The sequence below is a fragment of the Macaca nemestrina genome, chromosome 18, assembly GCF_043159975.1.
Source record: "Macaca nemestrina isolate mMacNem1 chromosome 18, mMacNem.hap1, whole genome shotgun sequence".
Classification (NCBI taxonomy): Eukaryota; Metazoa; Chordata; class Mammalia; order Primates; family Cercopithecidae; genus Macaca; species Macaca nemestrina.
The window spans coordinates 24,690,686-24,711,816 of NC_092142.1; the positions used below are offsets into that span (position 1 = coordinate 24,690,686).

The 21,131-nt window shown below is 44.7% G+C and overlaps 1 protein-coding gene and 1 long non-coding RNA gene across 2 annotated transcripts in view; one reads left to right on the forward strand and one right to left on the reverse strand.

The window, feature by feature from the left end:
* The window catches only part of LOC105485047 (heparan sulfate-glucosamine 3-sulfotransferase 4), a 441,286-nt gene that overhangs the window by 221,706 nt on the left and 198,449 nt on the right, over window positions 1–21,131 (forward strand). The window lies entirely within an intron of this gene.
* On the reverse strand, window positions 5,842–13,341 carry LOC139359851 (uncharacterized). Its single transcript, XR_011616360.1, has 3 exons — window positions 13,209–13,341; window positions 6,383–6,529; window positions 5,842–5,974 (listed from the first exon to the last, which is right to left on the reverse strand). It is a non-coding gene; the product is annotated as an uncharacterized lncRNA (long non-coding RNA).

Below are 21,131 nucleotides of genomic sequence, written 5' to 3' on the forward strand. Positions count from 1 at the left end.
CATGTTGCCCAGGCTGGTCTCGAGCTCCTGGGCTCAAGCGACCCACCCGCCCTAGGCCTCCCAAAGTATTAGGATGACAGACATGATCCTCCCATGCCCCAATGAGATTCTGCATGTCTACGGAGCTCCCAAGTGGTCTTTGGACCAACTTTGAGAAGTGAGGGAGCACAGGAGTCTTATCCAAAGAGATACAGTTGGGAGGAGCTAGGGAACCTAGCTTGCCATTTATACATGGATATGTATTCCCCTGGGATGTAAGCAACCACTGGGGTGAATGTTTAACTGAGATCCAGCAAGTTTCTACTTACCGTATTTCATTTAATGCTCACAACAACACTGCCAACTAGTCTTTATCACGAGTCCCTTTGAACAAATGTGCAAAATTAGGCAAATTGTCTTGCTTTATTTAATGAGATCCCTTAACTTGTGAGGGTCAATGCAGCCTCAGATATGAAGATGCTAAATAAAGATGATTTATTTTTTGTTTGTTAGTTTAGTTTAGTTGTGTTTTTTAGGGAAGGAGTCTTACTCTATTGCCCAGGCTGGAGTGCAATGGCTTGATCACAGTTCACTGAAGCCTTGAACTCCTGGGCCAAGGTGATCCTCCTTCCTTGGCCTCCTTAAATACTGGGATTTCAGGCAGGAGTCGCTGTACCAAAGATGTGCGGTGGCCAGAGATGCCAGCTGGAGGCGTCAGTCAGATAGAGCTGATGCAACAATAGGCTGGAACGTGATTCTGAGACTTGATTGTCTCGTCTGTAAAATGGGATCTCACGTAGATTAAAGGACACAAAGAACCATGTAAAGTATTTTGCACGGGGCTTATGCTCTAAAAACAGTGGTTATTTGGCAGGAGTTGGCAGCTGTCTGTAAGGCCAAAATAATAAATATTTTGGGCTTTGGGGGTCTTAAGGTCTCTGTTGTAGCTGCTCAACTCTGATGTTACATCAGAGTCCATGAAACATCAGGGTTTATAAAACATCAGAGTCAGCTGGGCACGGTAGCTCATACCTGTAATCCCAGCACTTTGGGAGGCTGAGGCAGGCAGATCACCTGAGGTCAGGAGTTCAAGACCAGCCTGGCCAACATGGTGAAACCCTATCTCTACTAAAAATACAAAGAATTTAGCCAGGTGTGGTGGTGGGTGCCTGTAATCCCAGCTACTCGGGAGGCTGAGGGAGGAGAATTGCTTGAACCCAGAAGGCGGAGGTTGCAGTGAGCCAAGATTGTGCTATTGCACCCATTCCAGCTTGGGCAATGAGAGAGACTCCGTCTCAAAAAAAAAAAAAAAAAAAAAATTAAAAAATAAGTCTATGAAAGCAGCATAGACAATAAGTAAACAAATGGGTATGGCCATTTTCCACTAAAATTCCACCTACAAAAACAGATGGCAGATCAGGTTTGGTCCACAGGATGTCATTCTCCATCCTCTGTTATAGAGTATTTTTATGGTAATGTTATTGCTAAGAAGGCACAGCAGGAGGTCAGATGGGACAGCCTAGGAAGGGGTATAGATAAGGTTTCATTCTGTCTCAGGAGCTTTGTTTGACTCACAAACAAATAGCAAATAGTGCTCCAGCCCTGCCCAGTCTGAAAGGCTTATCTCACCAGAATGGAGAATAAAACAAAATAATTGTAAGTAACTTAATGTCTGGTAATATTGGACTCTCTGGCAATGGAGCTGTAAGGGCCAATAAATAGTGACATTGCTGCAGTTTATTGTATTGAGAAATATGAAGACGTTACCTCAGAGGCCCCCAAAATTGCAGAATGAACCTCTCTGAGGTGGAGTCAATCAGATCATGGTTATCAGTCCAGGAAGGCTGCTCCATCCTGGGTGCTTCTTATGCCTGATATTACCTTAAGCAGTCACGAAAGTGGGCCCCTTTAGAGAGTGCCTGCCCATCCCTGTTTATTAACAGGTGCATGAAGAAATTGCGTCTCTGCAGCAGGTGTTGAAAGAGGTCATGGGAAATCTGAGTGTCCTGACTGTGGGCCACTCAGTTTTCAGCATAGAGGCCAAACCAGCCTGTCAGGGAAACCCTGGGGGTTCTCTCCTCCTCGTCTCCATCTCCCATTCCCCAGCACCTGGCAGAGTGCAGAGGGAGGTGGTGTTCCGTTTTTTGGTTTTTGTTTGTTTTATTTTTGAGACATGATCTCACTCTGTCGCCCAGGCTGGAGTGCAGTTGTGCAATCATAGCTCACTGCAGCCTCCAACCCCTGGGCTCAAGTGATCCTCCTGCCTCAGCCTCCTGAGTAGCTGGGACTATTACTGGCAGGCACCAGCATACCTGGCTCATTTTTACTTTTTTGTAGAGGTGGGATCTCTCTGTGTTGCCCAGGCTGTTCTTGAAGTCTTGGGCTTGAGCGATCCTCCTGCCTTGGCCTCCCAAAGCGCTGGGATTACAGGTATGAGCCATTGCGGCTGACTTGGATGTTGTTTTTGTCTTTGTTTTTCTCATGTCTGTATTCACCTCTGTGTCCTCGGGGCTTGCCATATAGAAGGACTCAATAAATATATTGAATAAGAGTGAGCAAATGAGTGAATGATATGAGATACCTATCTAAATGCAGCACGGAACGGGAAAAAGATGAGGTTTGGGTAAAGCAAGATCCAGCTTTCTTAGAGACCAGAAAGAGTGTGGAGGCCTTGACTAAGGGACCTGCTGATTTAGAAAGTCTTAAGTCCATCTGAAAAAGATAGCAGTAGTTGAATAAAGGAGATAAAGCACATCTATGTTCTTACTAACAAGCTCAGAAGGGGCAGAAGTGGGTGTAGAGATAGTCACAATTAGGATATTGTCCATTTCTCTGTGGTAAAACCCTCTTGGGTCTGGAATCTACCAATAGCCTCAGGTCTTGCTCACTCTTGTTCCCGGCATCTCAAGGCTCAGCTGCAAATTCATTATGCTCTCACTGTCATCTTTGGGTCTTCAATGACTGTGTTCGCTCATCCTGGAAGACCTTTTACCCCATTTCTTCTGGCTAACCCTTATTCACTCTTCACTCTCAAGCTAAAATGTCACTCCTTCGAGGAGGAAGGCTGAGTCAGCAGGAGCACCGCCCCTGCCCCACACACCTGCTGACTCAGCATCTCAAGCCTGTCTGAGGTTACTTGTTCATTTACTGACTTCCTCCCCAGAACGTCAGCTCCAGCGAAAGTAGGGGCCAGGTCTACCTTCTTTATCACTGCATCCTCACTGCCAATTTCTGTGCTTCTTTACATGGTAAGCTCTAGTGAAATTGGACAGCATGAGTCCTGGGTCAGCTTAATTCTGAACACCACTGACTGCGGGTGCTGAAGATGTTAACGTACCCCTGTGGCTGGCCTGGAACCAACGCTGACCTCAACTGTCTGGAGAAGGACATAGTGTTTCTATCTGGCAGGAACTGGGGATGTATGGGCGGATAGATAATTCATCTGTTTAGCCATAATACATTAGATATCTGCTATGTGTCAGTTCTATTTTGATGCCAGTGATAGAAAGATGAATAAAATGACATCCTTCCCCAAATCAGAATCACAAAGTGGAGGCAAAGACAGATGCACAAAGAAGACGATTACTTGATAGTAGATAATCTGTGAATGGGGGTCTATATGGGAGGTTCTGGGAGTGTAAAAGATGCGCCAACTTGCGCTGTTTACGATAATGTTTCTCAAGCCTTGGTGAGCAAATGGAGCCTTGGGCTCCACTGAAAGACAGATTCTGATGGGGCTGGTCCAGGGGAGGGCCTGACAGGGGAGGGCCTGATTCTGCTCTTCTGATAAATTCCCTGATGCTGATGCTGTTGATCAATGCTGTGGCTGAATGTTTGTGTTCATATGCTGAAACTCATGTGCTGAAACCTAACCCCCCTAGGGAATGGTTAAAAGATGGGGCCTTTGGGAGGCTATTAGGTCACGAGGACAGAGCCCCCATGAATGGGATTTGTGCCCTTTTATGAAAGCCTGAGGGAGGTTGTGCACCCCTTCCACCACCTGAGGACACAGTGAGAGGCCACTTTCCAGAAAGCAGAGAGCACGGAATCGGCCTTGATCTTGGACTTCTCAGCCTCCAGAACTGTGAGAAATCCATGTGCGTTGTTTATTAGCCACACAGTTTACGGCCTTTGGTTAGAACAGCTCCAGTGGACTAAAGCATTCCATGAACCCCAGTTTAAGTAGTGAAGGTTTTCAGAAAGGTTTGAAAGAAGGTGACATGTTAACTCTTGAAAGGTGAATAGTGTTTTGCAGGGTAGAGAAGAAAGGAAGGGTTACTAGGCTGAGAGAAAATGGAATGCAAAGGTAGAGGGCATGTGTGTGTGGTGTGGTGTACGTGTGTATGTAAGTGATGTGGTAGATGTGTGTGTGTATGTGTGGGTTGTATGTGGATGTGGAGGGAGGGTGTATATGTGTGTGGGGTGTGTGCGTGGAGGGAGGTATATGTGTGTGTATGTGTATGTGTATGTGTGGAGTGTATGTGTGTGTATGTGGATGTGGAGGGAGGGTGTGTGTGGGGTATGTGTGTGGGATATGGCATATTTGGAGAGTGTTTGTGTGTGCACGTGTATGTAGGGGGAGGTGTGTATGTGTGGTATGTGTGTGTAAGTGATGTGTATGGGGTGTGTGTGTGTATATGTGGGGTGGATGTGGATGTGGATGTGGAGGGTGTATATGTGTGTGGGGTATGTGTGTGTGAGAGGTGTATGTGTGCGGATGTGGATGTAGAGGGAGGGTGTGTGTGTGTGCGGATGTTTGGGGGTGTATGTGTGTGTATGTGCATGTGTATGTAGGGAGAGGGTATATGTGTGTGGTGTTTGTGGTGTGGTGTGATGTGTATATGTGGGGTGGTGTGGAGGGTATGGTGTGTGTGTGAAGTGTGTGTGTGTAGGGTGTGGTGTGTGAGGGGTAAGTGATGTGGTATGTGTGTGTGTGCATGTGTGGGGTGTGTGTGGGTGGGGTGTGCATGTATGTGTGTGTGTGTAGGGGTGTATGTAGTGTGATGTATGTGTGTGGGAGGTGTATGTTTATGGGGTCGGATGTGATGTTTGTGTAGGGAGTATGTGCATGAGGCTTTAGAATATGTGGGGTATGTGTAGGGTGTGTACATGGCGTGGTGTATTGTGTGTTCATGTTTGTGGGGTGTGTAAGCAATGCATATGTGTCGGGGGAGGCAGAGAAGGTGCGGTGTGCATGTATATGTGTGTGTATGTGTGTGGGATGTATGTTTATGTGGTTGAATGTGGTGTGTGGGGGGAGTATGTGTATGGTGTGTGTAGGGTGTGTGGGGCATGCGTGGTGTGCGTGTGTGCATGTGTGTGGGTGTGTGGACTGTGTGTGTTTGTGTGTGTGAAAGCGCCTGCAGAAGTCCTGTGCTACTGGGCTTAGCCAGAGGGAGGTGAGAGCGGAAAGGCCGTGGAGGGCAGGTCTGGAGCTTGGAGCCTGCTGTGCTGAGGGATTCTCACCCCTTTGTGAGAAACAGGGAGCCCTGGAGGCTCATTAAGGAAATAATCTAAAGGGGTAGGTTTTGGAAAGATCATTTTATTGATAGGCTGACAGTAATTTACTTTTTAAAAGATAAAGTTTTAAAAAAAAGACACTCCCTCTGAAACTGGTTTCTCAACCCTGGCACCGTGGACATTTCACCAGGAAATCTTGGTTATGGCGGCTGCGCTGTGCGTAGAGACGTGTTTAGTAGCCTCTACCGGTTGGATGCCAGTGGCATTCACTCAGGCCCCTGATCGCCCCTCATGACAACCAAAAACGACTCTAGATGTGGCCGCGTGTCTACTGGGGTGCAGGATTGCTGGCAGTGGAGGACCAGTGCTCTAGGAAATACTTCATTCTTCTTTGTATTCACTTCATGGAAGCCCAGACCCTTCAAATATTCAGCAGCCCCCAAGACTCGGGGCGTGGGTTCCGCCGCGGAGCATCCCTCTGAGCCCGATTGATCTGCTCGCTGTCTCTGAACAGCAGCGAAGAGAGAATCTTGGCCTGGAGTGAGACACACAAACATACCTGCTCATAAATTCTGTTTTAAAACTAATAAAATTATTTGCCTCTTCCTTCCATTTCTTGGCCCTTTTCCTCTTCTTGAAGTTGTTGAGGAACATATAGTAACGAAATGAAAATTCCAAGAGCATAACATCTGAGGATGCATTTGGATTTCTAAGAATACTTTTAAGGTAAAATAATACCAAAAGTAAACTCCCACAGATGGTATTGAACTCCTAGTAATTTCCTGTCCATCATCATATCAGACCAGGCTGGCTGATTTTTACATGGCCTCAGCTGACGTCTCCCATCTTCTATCTTTTAAGTTTTCCTGGTGATTATACATACACATAAAACACCAGGTTAGGAAATACGATTGTGAAAATATGAATGAGCAAGAAAGCTTACACCTCTCAATATTTATTGTCTTGGAGTGTAGACAGGGTGGCAGTACGGCATAGCAGTTCAATAGCTTGGGCTTCAGCTTGAAATAGACTCAGCTTCTGTATTAAGATCAACAAGCTGTTTAACTTCTCTAAGACTCAGTGTCATGATCTGGAAGAAAAAGAGTTTGTTGGAGGATTAAGTGAAATGCGGCATGTTAAGGTCTTACCTGGGTGCCTGGCACGTAGCAAGCCCTCAGAAAAGGAAAATGATCAGTATCAGTTTTCAGAGTAAACATCATAGTGGTCCTTACTTGCCTGAGACAGGGGGGAGGATAAGGGAAGTTGTCATTCATTATGCATCAATGATGTACCAGACAACCACAGAACACATGACCACTTGGCCAGAGGTACAGAGATATTAATATTTAGCAAATCCCCTGACATCACATATGTCATCAGTGCAGAGGAAGAATTCAAATCTAGATCTGACTCCAAAGCTCAGGTTATTCAACAACATCATGCTCCGTACTGAAGACGTGGCCGTGCAGGCTCAAGTAACACACAGGTGGAGATTTCCCACCCAGAAATTTACAGGGGCCTGATTCATTACTTTCTTTGTTGTGTTGTGTTTATATTCGAATGCATTTTTTTTTCACTCTTGTTTCCAGGCTGGAGTGCAATGGTGCTATCTCGGCTCACTGCAACCTCTACCTTCTGGGTTCAAGCGATTCTCCTGACCTTAAAGTATTCTGAACAGTCCCACCCCTTCAGAGGGAACCCAAAGTTGCCTCAGCCTCCCGAGTAGCTGGAATTACAGGCATCCGCCACCACACCCAGCTAATTTTGTATTTTTAGTGGAGACAGGGTTTCTTCATGTTGGTCAGGCTGGTCCCGAACTCCTGACCTCAGATGATCTGCCCGCCTCAGGCTCCCAAAGTGCTGGGATTACAGGCACGAGCCACCACGCCCAGCCTCGAATGCATTCTTAAGTGCATGTGCCACTGTCTCCCACCACTTGTCAATTTTATTACCTTGGGCAAGTGCTTCAACCTACCTGAGCCTCAGTTTCTAAACTGAAAGAAAGAAAGAAAGAAGAGAGAAAGAGAAAGAGAAAGAAAGAAAAAGGAAGGAAGGAAAGAAGGAAGGAAGGAAGGAAGGAAGGAAGGAAGGAAGGAAGCAATAGGTAAAATAGATAACATTTCTCTATGTAGGGGTCAAATCTGTTATTGTACATGGGGTTGCCTAGCCTAGTTCTAGCACATACTAGGGGCTTAATAAATATTCATTCTATTATCAGTCTTTCTATTTTTTGTTTGTTTGATTGTTTTCGAGATGGAGTCTTGCTCTGTCACCCAGGCCAGAGTACAGTGGTGAAATCTCAGCTCGCTGCAACCTCCACCTACCGGGTTCAAACGATTCTCCTGCCTCACTCTTCCGAGTAGCGGGGATTACAGGTGCGTGCCACCACGCCTGGCTAATTTTTGTGTTTTTAGTACAGATGGGGTTTCACGACATTGACCAGACTGGTCTTGAACTCCTGACTTCCTGATCCACCCACCTCGGCCACCCAAAATGCTGAGATTATAGGCGTGAACCACCATGCCCGGCCTATCGCTCTTTCTAAACAGACCAAGATGTGAATTGGATAAGGAAGCCATAGGTGGACTATGTGGAGTGAGGAAGTGTGTTTTTCCATTGTACATGTGTTGGAGAGTTATGGAGGCAATGTTCGGGGCCTTTCAGACGAATTTGAGTATCCTTACACTGATCTCACTGACAGACAAGTCGCACACCTCTCCTCCACACCATTGCACACCTTAGCTTTTACTTCTGCTATACATGTGAAATAGACATTTGAAATTATTAAGCTTCTTTGGGAGAAGACAGACTTCCTGTAATCTGCGACTGTTTCCTTTTGCTGGCCAAATCTTCAAGCAATAAGCTTTACCTTTATTGACAAACTTCAGACGCCTTTCAAAAAGTAAAACAAACAGTTAAGAAACAGAGACTTGTTCAGGGCAAAGCTTGCCCTGGGCTATAAATTTATTGATTCACCCCAACCATGCTTTCTTTAATATCTCCAAACCTTATGATCATCTTTTTGAGATAGGGTAGATGGGAGCATCATCTGTGGGCCAGGGAGCTGACATCAACATTTGTTTTACCTTTCTGCAGACATATAATAATAACAATTCAATTCAACACACATTTGTTGGACAGTAGGTCTTGGTGATACAAATATGGGTAGAATAATCTTTTTTTCTTCCTGGAGAATAAAAACTGTAATAAAACAGTATGCTGCCTAATGGTTTTATTTGGTCCATCAAGCAATGCATGCACAAGGAAGGTCACATCTTATTGTTACAATGTTGTAGATGAGGAAACTGACCCTCAGCCTATCATAAAGCAGATGACATTCATTCATTCACTCAAGCAATATTGATTGTATAATTCATGTATGCTGGGCACTAGGTCTCAAGTGATGAATATTGCACGTCATGGATGTATGGAGTTTGCAGCCTACAAGAGGGGAGATAGCACCACATGGTTAAGCATGCATGTGCACAAGAATTAGAAAAAATAGGGAGTGCTCCAAAGGAGCATATAGCATGAATAGTTTAGAGGGGCACTGGCAGTGAGGCCAGTGGACTGAAATCTGAAGGATGAGTAGGTGTGGTTTGGTAAAGGATGAAAGCAGGTCTCCACGAAGAGAGAAGGTGCTTTGGCAGAAAAGCACCTGGTTCATCGGAGGAATAAGGCACCAGCCAGTGTGGATAGATCTCAGAGTGCTGAGGCTGAGCCTGGAGAATCGCTTGAACCTGGGAGGCAGAGGTTGCAGTGAGCCGAGATTGCGCCACCGTACTCCAGCCTAGGCGACAGAGCCAAGACTCCGTCTCAAAAAACAAACAAACAAACAAACAAACAAAAAAAAACAGATGCAAGAGAAGCCTGCTGGAGGGGTTGCCATATGCCTTGTAGAGGTCCCATAGGTAGTATATGTGTGTGATATGTGTGACATGAAATAGCCAGGCTACATCCTTGTGCCTCTTATGACAGACTATCACCCTATGGGATAGGAGCTTTGTGTTAACGAATCTTTCCATGTTTTCCAGGAATTTTCTTGGCTGTTAAAGGTTGGCAATGCATTTTATTTTATTTTACTTTTTTGAGACAAAGCCTCTCTTTGTCCCCCAGGCTGGAGTGCAGTGGTGTGAACATAGTTCACTGTAGCCTCAAACTCCTGGGCTCAAGTGATTCTCCTCCCTCAGCCTCTGAAGTAGCTGGGACACTGCAGGTGCATGCCACCACTGCTGGCTAATTTTAAAATTTTTTTTGTAGAGGCGAGGTCTTGCTAAGTTGCCAGGACTGGTCTTGAACTCCTGGCCTTAAGTGATCCTCCAGCCTAGGCCTCCCAAATTGTTGAGATTACAGTTGAGAGCCACTGCACTCAGCCAGCAATGCATTTTAAAAGTTATCATTATAGGAACAAAGTAGAAAATTTAGGACATTGGGGGTGGGGGGAAACACCAAGAATCCTCTTTGGAAATGTTAAATTTGAAATGCCTATTAGATACCCAAATAGAGTGGTTGAGAAGGCAGTTGTATGTATTAGTCTGAGGTCATAGCACTAGTTAATTTGGGAAGTCACTGGCAATAGCTGGTATTGTAAGCTGGGGGACTTGGTGACATCACCTAGGGAGATAAGGTTGAGTGAGAAAATATATCCAGGCCTGAGCCATGGCAAATCTTAAAATAGCAGGGAGAGTAGGAAGACCCAGATTGGAGACTGAGCAAAAGTGGCCAGATGCTTTGAGGAAGAATTAGGAAAATGGTTGTCACCAAAGACAAGATAGTGTTTAAAAAGAGATAGTCAACTTTGCCTAAACTCTGCTGAGAGGTGGAATAAGATGGGGTCTTAAACGTGTCTTGTTGAGTTGGAAATAATGCTAGAGGAGTGACAAGGAAAGAATTCATATTTGAGAGGGCTAAAAAATGAAATGGAGGAGAGGAATCAAAATCAGTATGCAAACAGTTTTTAAAGAAGCTTGGATTTACAGGGGGCCAGAGAAAAACCACCCAATCCTCCTCCCTAAGCTATGAGTGGAGCCACAGGCTATGAGTCCAGGATGCAGAGGGTATGGATCTGAGTCTTTTGCTTCATATAATTCTCTGCTAATGTCAATGTTGGTGATAGGATTCTTCTGGTCTCATTGCTCAGCCTTAATCTAGGCCCCCATCCTATTGTGTCTGGAATATTGCAGTAACCTAAGCTGCTCTCTCTTTCAACCCTTGCCTTGATTTCAATCCAGCAGCTATAAATTGAGTCAATCAATAGCTTGATCCCTTACAGGTAAGTTATATTGTACCATGTTTTTCTCAAGACTAAACTATGGTCTCTCATCTGGCTCCATCAAAGCCATACTCATTATCATACCCCACAGGGCCCTCCATGATCTGCAACTCATTTTTTGAAGTCAATTTATCTTTGATTTTATCTCCTACCACACTTGCTTCATTCTTCAGAAGAATGAATACACTGGTCTTCTTGCTGTTTCTCAAACACTCTGGCCCTCGCAGGTCCCAGGAACTTCAGTCTCTGAAGTCATCCGCATCTGAAATGTTTGTTCTTAAATGTCCACAAGTAGAAATCCTTCCTCCCACCCCCCCCTTTTTTTTTTTTTGAAACAGGGTCTCACTGTGTCACTGGGGCTGGAGTACAGTGGTGCGGTCGTGCCGCAGCCTCGAGTTTCTAGGCTCGAATTTCTAGATCCTCCCACCTCAGTCTCTGAGTAGTTGGGACTGCAGGTGTGCACCAGCATACCTGGCTAATTTTTGTGTTCTATTTTTTTTTTTTGGTAGAGACAGGATTTCACCATGTTGCCCAGGCTGGTCTCAAACTCCTGGACTTAAGTGATCTGCCTGCCTTGGCCTCCCAAAGTGCTGGGATTACAGGTGTGAGCCACCACGCCTGGCCTGAAATTCTTCACTTTTTTATGTCTTTGTTTATGTAGTCATACCTGTCTGGGGTGTCGTATTCAAAACTGTAACCCCCTCCTCGTGACACTCTATCTGGGACACATAACACTATTTAATAACACTATACATTTTACCATAATCTTTGTCGTATTTATTTTCTCCCCCACTTTAATGTAAGCTTCATAAGAGCAGAGGTCTTTGTTTCTCTTGTTTACTACTATGTCCTTAGTGCCCAGAATGGGGCTCCATGCGTAGCTGATGCTCAAAGAACAGTTGTAGAATGAATGGATGGAATGATGTGTTAATTACAATACAGTCTCAAATTCCCAAGGTTGCCCAAAGTTGAGGAAAGAGATTCAGCATCCATACAAATTTACTGAGCTCTCACTATGTGTCAGTTATTGTATCTGGCAATTTTAAGTTTATCCATTATTCCTGTAAGGGGATAATCCTATCTGTTTCATAGATGAGGAATGTGTGATTCAGAGATTTTAATGATTTTTCCTTATTGGCCAAGAAACAAGCCACAAGGTCAGGCTTGGAAATCAGATTTAAGTTGAGTTGATAGGAGGCCTTTTCTCATTACCAGGAGGGGAGAATGGTGAGGAAATGGAGAAAGAAGGAAGGCAGAAAGCAGCATTTTGTTCTTTTATGGAGACTGAAGGATTTTCAAAGAGCAGAAGCTAGTGCAATATGGTTTTCTTGTCAGTTCATCAGCAGGACAACTTTTTGGTGCCTCTTCTAGTTCTCTGGATGTAAAGGAACCCAACAAACCTTAGCCTTTGCTCTCACTAGCCTGGGTACCATTGATTAATTGATTAATTTTTCTCTTCTAAGTCTTTTTTTTTTTTTTTTTTTTTTGAGACAGGGTTCTGCTCTGTCACCCAGGCTGGAATACAGTCTCTCAATCACAGCTCACTGCAGCCTCAACCTCCTGGGCTTAAGCAAACTTCCCACCTCAGCCTTCCAAGTAGCTGGGACTACAGGTGTATGCTGCCTTGCCTGGCTAATTTTTGTATTTTTTTGTAGAGATGGGATTTTGCCATGTTACCCAGGCTGGTCTCAAACTCCTGGGCTCAAGTGATTCTCCTGCCTCTCAAAGTACTGCAATTACAGGTGTGAACCATGGCACCCGGTGTCTTCTAAGTTTTGACTCACTCATGGCTGGAACAAGCTAATGGCCACAGGCTAACTTATGGCTTCTTCCTACTGCCTTCTCTCTTTGTGACATTTGGCTTTCTCTCTTCTGCTAACTGCTGCTATGGTCTGAAAATTGTGTCTCCCTAAAATCTATAGGTTGAAACCTGATCCCTGGTGTGATGGTATTAGGGGGTGGGGCCACTGGTAGTTGATTAAGGCTCCTGAGGGTAGAGCCTTTATGAATGGGATTAGTACCCTTAGCAAGCTGCCTTGCTTGCTACCCAGAAAGCTGCCTTGCTCTTTGTACCATGTAAGAACACAGCAAGAAAACATCATATGTGAACCGGTAAACAGATCCTCCCTAGACACTGAATCTGCTGACCCCTTGATCTTGGGCTTCCAGGCCTCCAGAACTATGAGAAATACATTTCTGCTGTTTATAAGCTACCCAGGCTGTGCTATTTTGTTATAGCAGCCTGAACTGACTAAGACACTGGTCAGCACTAAATATTGGAACTCCTCAAGAGAGAGGATTATTTATTCAGCAGAGATTTGTTGAGCAGTTACTATGGCTTGGCACTGTTCCAGGCACATTGGATACCTGAGTGTCATTGCCCTTGCAGAGATAACAGCTGTCAAGCCATATGCTTACACTAGTCTTGGGGACAGCAACATTAGAATTACTGGAAGCTTGTTAGAAATGCAGATTCATGGGATGCACCCAAACCTACCGAATTCCAGTCTCTGAGCATGTGTCCCAGGAAGCTGTGCCTTAAGCTTTTCAGATGCTTCTTGTGTCCGTCAACCTTTAAGAACCGTTGCCATATCGAATGCCTTTTGTTGAGCTGTGTGCCTCAGCCTGGCTCACTCAGCTATGGCAGAAGGTCAGGGCCATTGGTCAGTTTTCCTCTGAAGAGCCTGTTGGAGCGGCAAGCATCTAGAACATAATATAAACTTATCTGATGAAAACACAGTTGTTTGATGAGCACAGCAGCTACCCTTAGAAATTGGGTTTTCTTCCTCTACTCCATAAAGTTTACCAACCTTGTTTTTATTACTCTTGCTTCTTCCATTTTTAGCCATTGTTGTACAAATCCATATACAGAGAGAATTTCAAACAAGACATTCTAGGATGACCCTATTCAAATTCTAGTTTTCTCTTCTCTGGAACTTCTGAAGAGGTTGCAGGGTTTCTTGTGAGGTTTTTGAATTGGGAGGAAAAGCTGATGCTAATTGGAAGACACCCACAATACTCAAGGCTATACTTTGTATTAAACAAAGTTATTAAATGCACGCCCTCGGCCAAGATCACCTTATTCTTTTCTGTTTCTCCATGTCCAAGCTGGCAAGCTCAGGGCTTGGCTTGTCAAGCGTTTCTAGGACTACTTAACAGAGACTACCCCAGGAAGTTCTATTGCCTGACACTTGAGGCATCTATCAAAAAGGAGGGAATGTTGGCAGAATAGGAGTGAACAGGTTTCTGTGACTAAATTAGCTTTTTTGTTTGTTTGTTTTGGGGGATGAGGCTTCATTATACTGTATTTACCTGCAACTTCTGGCTCTACATTTTCCCTCCAAATTAATATATATATATATATGTGTGTGTGTGTGTGTGTGTGTGTGTGTGTGTGTGTGTGTGTGTGTGTGAAAGAGAGTCTAGAATTCAGGAAATAAAATTTGGTGGCAGGTCATTGTCCCCTCTCACTGCCTGCATAGAAAGATCTGATGTGCAGCTCTAGCTTTCAATCCTGTTCATGAATTGATTGATTGATTTGTTTTTTCCAATAAGTCAATATTTACTGAGCTGGGCTTGAGGCATTGGGTTGCGGGGAGCATTCTTGGTGAGCTGTAACATCCATCATGCTTAAGTGGATCCCATTGGCATTTTCTGGGACTGTGACCCTGGATACTCCCTTTGGAGCATCTCATGCCTATCTGTGGCGTCAATTTCAGAACAATGATGACTCAAAAGGTTTCATTTTTAGGTTTCTCCTCTGTGCTTTGGCCATCAATATTCAAATGCTTACTTGACATCTTCACTTGGCTGTTTTAAATTCACCTTGCATTCTACACGCCCAAAGACTAGACTCACAACCTTTCCCATACAACTGAGTCCACTGTCTCAGTTAAATGACATAAAGAGCCATTTAGTTGTTCAGTCCAAATTCTGAGATTCGTCTTGGAGTTGCTTGTTTCTTTATTCCGTATGGTCAATCTGTCACCAAGTCCTGACAATTTTACCCCTTAAATATCTCTTTAATCTGTTAGCTTTTCTGTATATCTACTGATACCACTCTAGCTAAAAAATAACAGCCCCTCTCTTTTTAAAGATGGACACAGCCTTTCATCTACCTCCTCTGTCCTCTGAGGCTCTGCACCAATCCATTTTCCCCCCACATCCGGAGGACCTTTGAAAATCCAAAACTGATGCTATAGCTCTGCTAGAAATCCTTTAGGTGTCTGTTGTCTTCAGGGTAATAATATTAACTATTATTTACTAGTGGTAATTGGTACTTGTTGTATACCAGGTACTACCCTAAGTGTTTTACACATTTTAACCCATTTTCGTATATTACCCCATTTAAGCAAAATTGAAATCTTTGCAATGGCTGTAAAGTCCCGCAAATATGACCTCTACTTGCTTCTCCTGGCTTGTCTTAGCATGTGCAGTTTCTTCACTACAACTTTCTCCTCTATTACAAAATGCAGTCCCTTCTCAGGCTGGATTTGAAGTGCACTTGCTTCTGGAAACAATCACCTGATTTCTGTGTTGGTGCCTGGACTGATGAGTCACTAACCTCTGTGGTTTTGGGTCATGAACATCAAGCCCCCGGTCTGGCAGGGCAGCAGGGTTCTGGTGCCAATTTTACATTGTGATTTGGGCTAGCCACCCTCTGACTCCATCAGGGTGCTTTGATAACAAGTGTATTCATTTTCATCTTGCTTAAGTAACATTAGGAATTTCCTGGAAGCATACAGGGCATGTAATAAATCCCACGGGTAGAGCAAAGTGGACTCAGCCTCACAGAGGGCTAAATGCAGGTACCAGACAGCAGTCAGAGTGGAGGTTGGAAATCAACGGCATCTTTCTCTCTCCAGGCTGGTGTAAATGTTTTCAATACACTCAGCTCCTACTTCTACATGGGCTAAGGTTCAGTGAGCATCCTAGATGAATTAACATTCTTCTCCTTGGTTCTGAGCTCTGTAAAGAGCTCCTCTGATTGGCCCAGCTGGTGCCAGGGATCCAGTCATCATCAGCCAGCAACATTAGGTCACAGACTCTAACCCTGCCTGTTAAAGAGGAAGGTGGGGGCAGCTTGAAGGGAAACAGTGACCTGGCCAGGAACCCGGAAAGGTGCTGCTCTTGGCCTCAGTTTTCTCATCTTTAAAAGCTTTCTGGGCACCTTGATTTTTCCCCAGCTCGCTCCCTGCGCAGAGAGCTTGAAGCTCGGTGTCACAGATCATGCCGCGAGGCTGTTGAATCCCAAACCCAATGCAGCCCCAACTCTAAAGATCTGGGGATTAAGCAGAGAAACCTCTCGTGTCGTCTCAGCAAAGAAGCTGCAAATCCCCTAAGTGCCAGTGAAGGGGAGGCTTCGACTCGGGAAACATCAGAGAAATCAAACACTTCACTCTGCTCTCATGTCCTATGAGGGGATTTGTGGTTTCAAACAGTAAGCGCGGATGTGTCTTTCGCAAAGCCAAAGCCCTCCATTAGCACAGGAGATAGAGTCTAATAGCAGAGGGCCAATGTCGCTGAGGGTGGGGTAATGCAACAGTGCCCCTGTGCCTGGAAACCCCATGCCTCGTGGCTTGACACTAGGTGGAATGCCTCCACCATCCTCTCACTCACACTTGTGTCTCTCCTTCTACCTGCAATGTTGCTGATCCCTCTCAGGCAAGTTCTACCCCTTCTCTGCCTCCGCTCCTATGCCAGACCCTCTGTCTGGGCAGAAGCCAAATCCTTCCCATCTGTATAGTGAACATCAACCATCCTGAAGGGTTGGTTGAAATGGCACCGTTAAAAAAAAAGTTAATCGAGGTTATAATTTATATGTCATAAAAACTTTACTACATTAAATGTACAATTCCAGGGTTTTTAGAAAATTTACATCATTGTGCAGCCATCACTACAATCCAACTTGGAACATTACCTTCTCCCCCAAAAGATCTTTCATGCCCTTCTGTCAATCAATCCCTATTCTGACCCCAAGCCCCAAACAACCACTAATCTCTCAGTGTTCACCTCCCTGAACACTGGATACTCCCCCTGGCAGAGTAATTCTGCCCTGTGGGCTTTTACCATCCTTCGTAAGCATTTGCAAAATAATCTGGCATTTATTATTTATGTGTATGTTTCTCCAACTACAGTTTACTGAGGCCACTTTGTTACTGAGGAGACTTAGCAGAACCTCTGCATGTGGGAGGTAGACCAGAACAGTCTGTGTATGACTGGGCACAGGCATGAGTTAAATTCACTTGATCTAGAACAAACTTTTATACCATTTCTCTGCTAAAATAGCATAGCTAACTTTTATTGAGCATTTACTATGTGCCGGATGCCCTGCTCAGTGTTTAACTTAATTCTGAGACCTCACAATCCTTATTTAATCTTTATTTAAATTGAAGAGATAGTAATTTATGATCGGCATTTGTAGATGAGGAGACTGAGGCTAAGAGAAGAACTTTTAGATGGTAAGTTGCAGGACCAGACCTTAGGTCTGGTTCTGTGTAGCCTAGAAATCCATTCTGTTAACAACACTCCAGTGCCTTCGAGCCACTGATGGTTTGCCCATAAGACCCATGCCTAATGGTTTTCCTATGATCTCAGTAGGTCTGTATCCTTTAGATTTCAGTTCGTGTTTTGGTTAGCAAGCACCCCTGTTTTGCATCCACTGTGAGTTCCCTCTGAAGGGGTGGGACTGTTCAGAGTACTTTAAGGTCAGGAGAATCGCTTGAACCTGGGAGGTGGAGGCTGCAGTGAGCCGAGATTGTGCCATTGCACTCCAGCCTGGGCGACAAGAGCGAAACTCCGTAAAAAAAAAAAAGAATACTTTAAGGTCTTTGACTAACTTAGCGTGAAACTGTTTGATTTTACTGATCAGCTAAATCAACTGCATGCTTTCTTTCCACATTGATTCCTTACAGGCAATGGCCCAGGGAATACGAAGTAATAATAAACTTAGCATTTATAAAGCATTTGGGGAAAAAAAATTGCCGGAGAGCTTACTAGAAAAACTGAACTGGATTCTTTTGAATTTTGAAAGATTCGTGTTCAGCCATTTGGGAATGTTGGAAGCAAAGAAAGGGGAAGATGTAGGATGGGCTTGTGACACTTTGACCTTCCGTGGCCCTCAGACACTGGCAGAAATGAGGCGCCGTCTCTCTTGGGAGGAATGCCAAAGGGACTAACAATGAGAGCGATAATTCTAACTCTTCTGCCTGCATTCTCTTTAGGGACTAGGGCTGACTTAATGTGGAAAATTCCCGTGACAGCTTTGATCATGGTCAAGAAACTTAAATGCCTTTGTGCTGGCAGAAGATCGATAGAAATGAAGTGGACCCAACATAAGACAATAAGGAGTGGTGAGGAGCATGGTAAACTGGAGAGAACAGCTCCTGTCTTCAAGAGGCAGCTGCTTCTCAGCCCCAGCTCGCTGTTTTACTGTTTTTTTCCCCCCCGATTTTTCAGATGTCTAAAAAGAAGCTAGAGTCCTGGATGTTTATTGAAAACCCCTCCATTCCTTTCTCCATTAATACGTCAATCCAGAAAGTGGCTATTGAGCACCTACTGTGTTCCAGATCCTGTTCTAGGCACTGAGGATGTAACTGTGATCAGAACACAGTGTCTGTTCTGATTAATCATTTAGAAATATGCGAAATAGGCTGGGTGCAGTGGCTCATGCCTGTAATCTCAGTATTTTGTGAGGCCGAGGTGGGAGGATTGCTTGAGGACAGGAGTTAGACACAAGCCTGGGTAACATGGAGATACCCCATCCTACAAAAAAAAAAAAAAAAAAAAGGTAACCAGGCATGCTGGTGCTTGCTACTTGAAAGGCTGAGGTAGGAGGATTGCTTGCGCCTGGATGTTCGAGGTTGCAGTAAGCTGTGATCACACCATTGCACTCCAGCCTGGGCAATACAGCAAGACTCCATCTTTACAAAAAACAAATTTAGCCAGGCATTGTGGCCTGTGCCTGTAGTTCCAGCTACTTGGGAGGCTGAGGCAGGAGGATCGCTTGAGCCCGTGAGTTCAAGGCTACAGTGAGCTATGAGTGCACCATTGTACTCCAGCCTGGGCAACAGAGCAAGACCCCATACTTTATTTAAAAAAAAATAGGAGGAAACATGTAGACCAAATGGATCATATTTTCAGGTCACCAAGGAAAAACAAAGCCAACAACAAAATCACAAAAGTACCCTTAATTATAAATGCAGATGCAGAATTCTAAATGGGGTATCTTCCAATCTAACAAGCACACCTCCAGACCACCTCGTGTAGAATTCATGTGGCCTCCTAGGCTTTGCTTCCAAGACAGTGCACTGTCACCTTAGTAACCTCAAAATCTCCCCTCAGATGTGCCCCACTTTCTTCGTCATCTCCTTAAGAACTGGGGAGCAATAATTGCCCTTTCTTTTGAAAGGTTCTGGGTCCACTGTCTCAGGGCTAAACAAAACATTTTCCCTGAACCCTCTCCACTGGCTTTTCCACAGGGCCGTGAGGTTGGGGTTCCTCATGACCCACCGTGGGACATGAGCCTTCTTGAATTACCAGAATCGATGCAGCCCAAGCCTCTTCTACCTGTAGCCCTGAAAGCACCTGAGAAGTTCAAATGCAAAGCTGCTGCTGTGGCGGGGGTGGGCACTGTGGGATGCTTTACGTTGTATCTGAGCATGCGAACTGGGAGAGAGCATGTAGAGAACTGTAGGTAATTCAGGAAGGGCTTTGATCCAAGGTGTCCAAGAGTGAACACAGGAAACACGTGTAGAAAAACTAGAAAGGAGAAAGATGGTGAAAGCAACCCTGTTTGGCAGATGACAAGTGAAGAAACTGAGTCTCAGAAAGGTGGACGGGCGTGGTGGCTCCCACCTGTAATCCCAGCACTTTGGGAGGCCAAGGCAGGTGGATCATGAGGTCGAGAGATCGAGACCATCCTGGCCAACATGGTGAAACCCCGTCTCTACTAAAAATACAAAAATTAGCTGGGCATGGTGGTGTGCACCTGTAGTCCCAGCTACTCAGGAGGCTGAGGCAGGAGAATCGCTGGAAGTCGGTGAGCCAAGATCACACCACTGCACTCCAGCCTGGCAATAGAGAGACTGTCTCAAACAAACAAACAGAAACAAAAACAAAGACAAAAAAGAAAGAAAAGAAAGGTTCAAGGTTATCTTCAGGGGCACATAGAGGGAGCCAGTACTATCCTCCAGGTTTCCTACTCTCATATCCCAGCCCACTACTGTCTGGATCCCTTGCCCCGTGTGAAGACCAAAGACAGGAAGACCAGCAAGAGTGCTTTGGAAAGAACATGTCCACAAAATAATTGGTCTGTCTCTGAGTCCACACTCTAAGTTGATTTGGGCTCAACTCTGTGGAAGCATTTGGAGGCTCAGTTTTCAGTGTTAGAGTCTCAAGGGCTTGGCAAAGGTAACCATCTAGAAGATTGGCAACAGGGAAGGAGAGAAAAGAAACAGCTATGTTCAGCTTATCTGAGAAGAAGGCAAAATCATGATTCTTTTTAAAAATATATTTCTTTATTTTATATTTTAAAACTTTTATTTTAGGATTGGGGTACATGGGCAGGTTTGTTATATAGGTAAACTTGCGTCATGGGCGTCTGTTGTATGGATTATTTTGTCATCTTGGTACTGAGGCCAGTACCCAACAGTTATTTTTTCTGATCCTCTCCCTCCTTCCGTCCTCCACCCTTAAGTGGGCCCCAGTGTCTGTTATTCCCCACTATGTGTCCCTGTGTTCTCATCATTTAGCTCCCACTTATAAGCGAGAACATGTGGTGTTTTGGTTTTCTGTTCCTGCATGAGTTTGCTGAGGATAATGGCCTCTAGCTCCATCCATGTTCCTGCAAAGGACATAGTCTTGTTCTTTTTTATGGCTGCATAGTATTCCATGGTGTATATGTACCACATTTTCTTTATCTAGGTGTACGAAAAACGTGCTTCTGGTTGTGGAAATTTGCAAAGCTTCACGGAAGTGGCCTCACCTAAAGGATATAACTGTTTCTAGATGAGTCCTGGATGGAGCCTTCACCTCTCTCAGACCTCTCTAGGCCAGCCCTGTCCAAACTCCAGCCACTCTTACTCCTTTTGTTCTAAAACGCTGAAGTGAAATTCAATCACAAAACCCATATGAGATCTGCTAAGTCCCAGATGGAGAAAGGTTAATCTCTCTTCACAGAACTTTCTACTTCCTCTTTCTTTGCCTCGTGCTTTAAAATTCTTTTATTTGCAAGTGACAGACACCCATTCAAGCACTGGCGTAAGCAAAAATGTTCTCAATTATCTAAAAAAGTTCAAGGTGTAATAATGGCTTCAGGCATGGCTAGATCCAGTATATTTCAGTCTGACTGCGACCAAGAGGATGTCAACAGAAATCATTCTTTCTCCATCTCTTGCCTGTCTTTTCCTGTCTCCTTGTT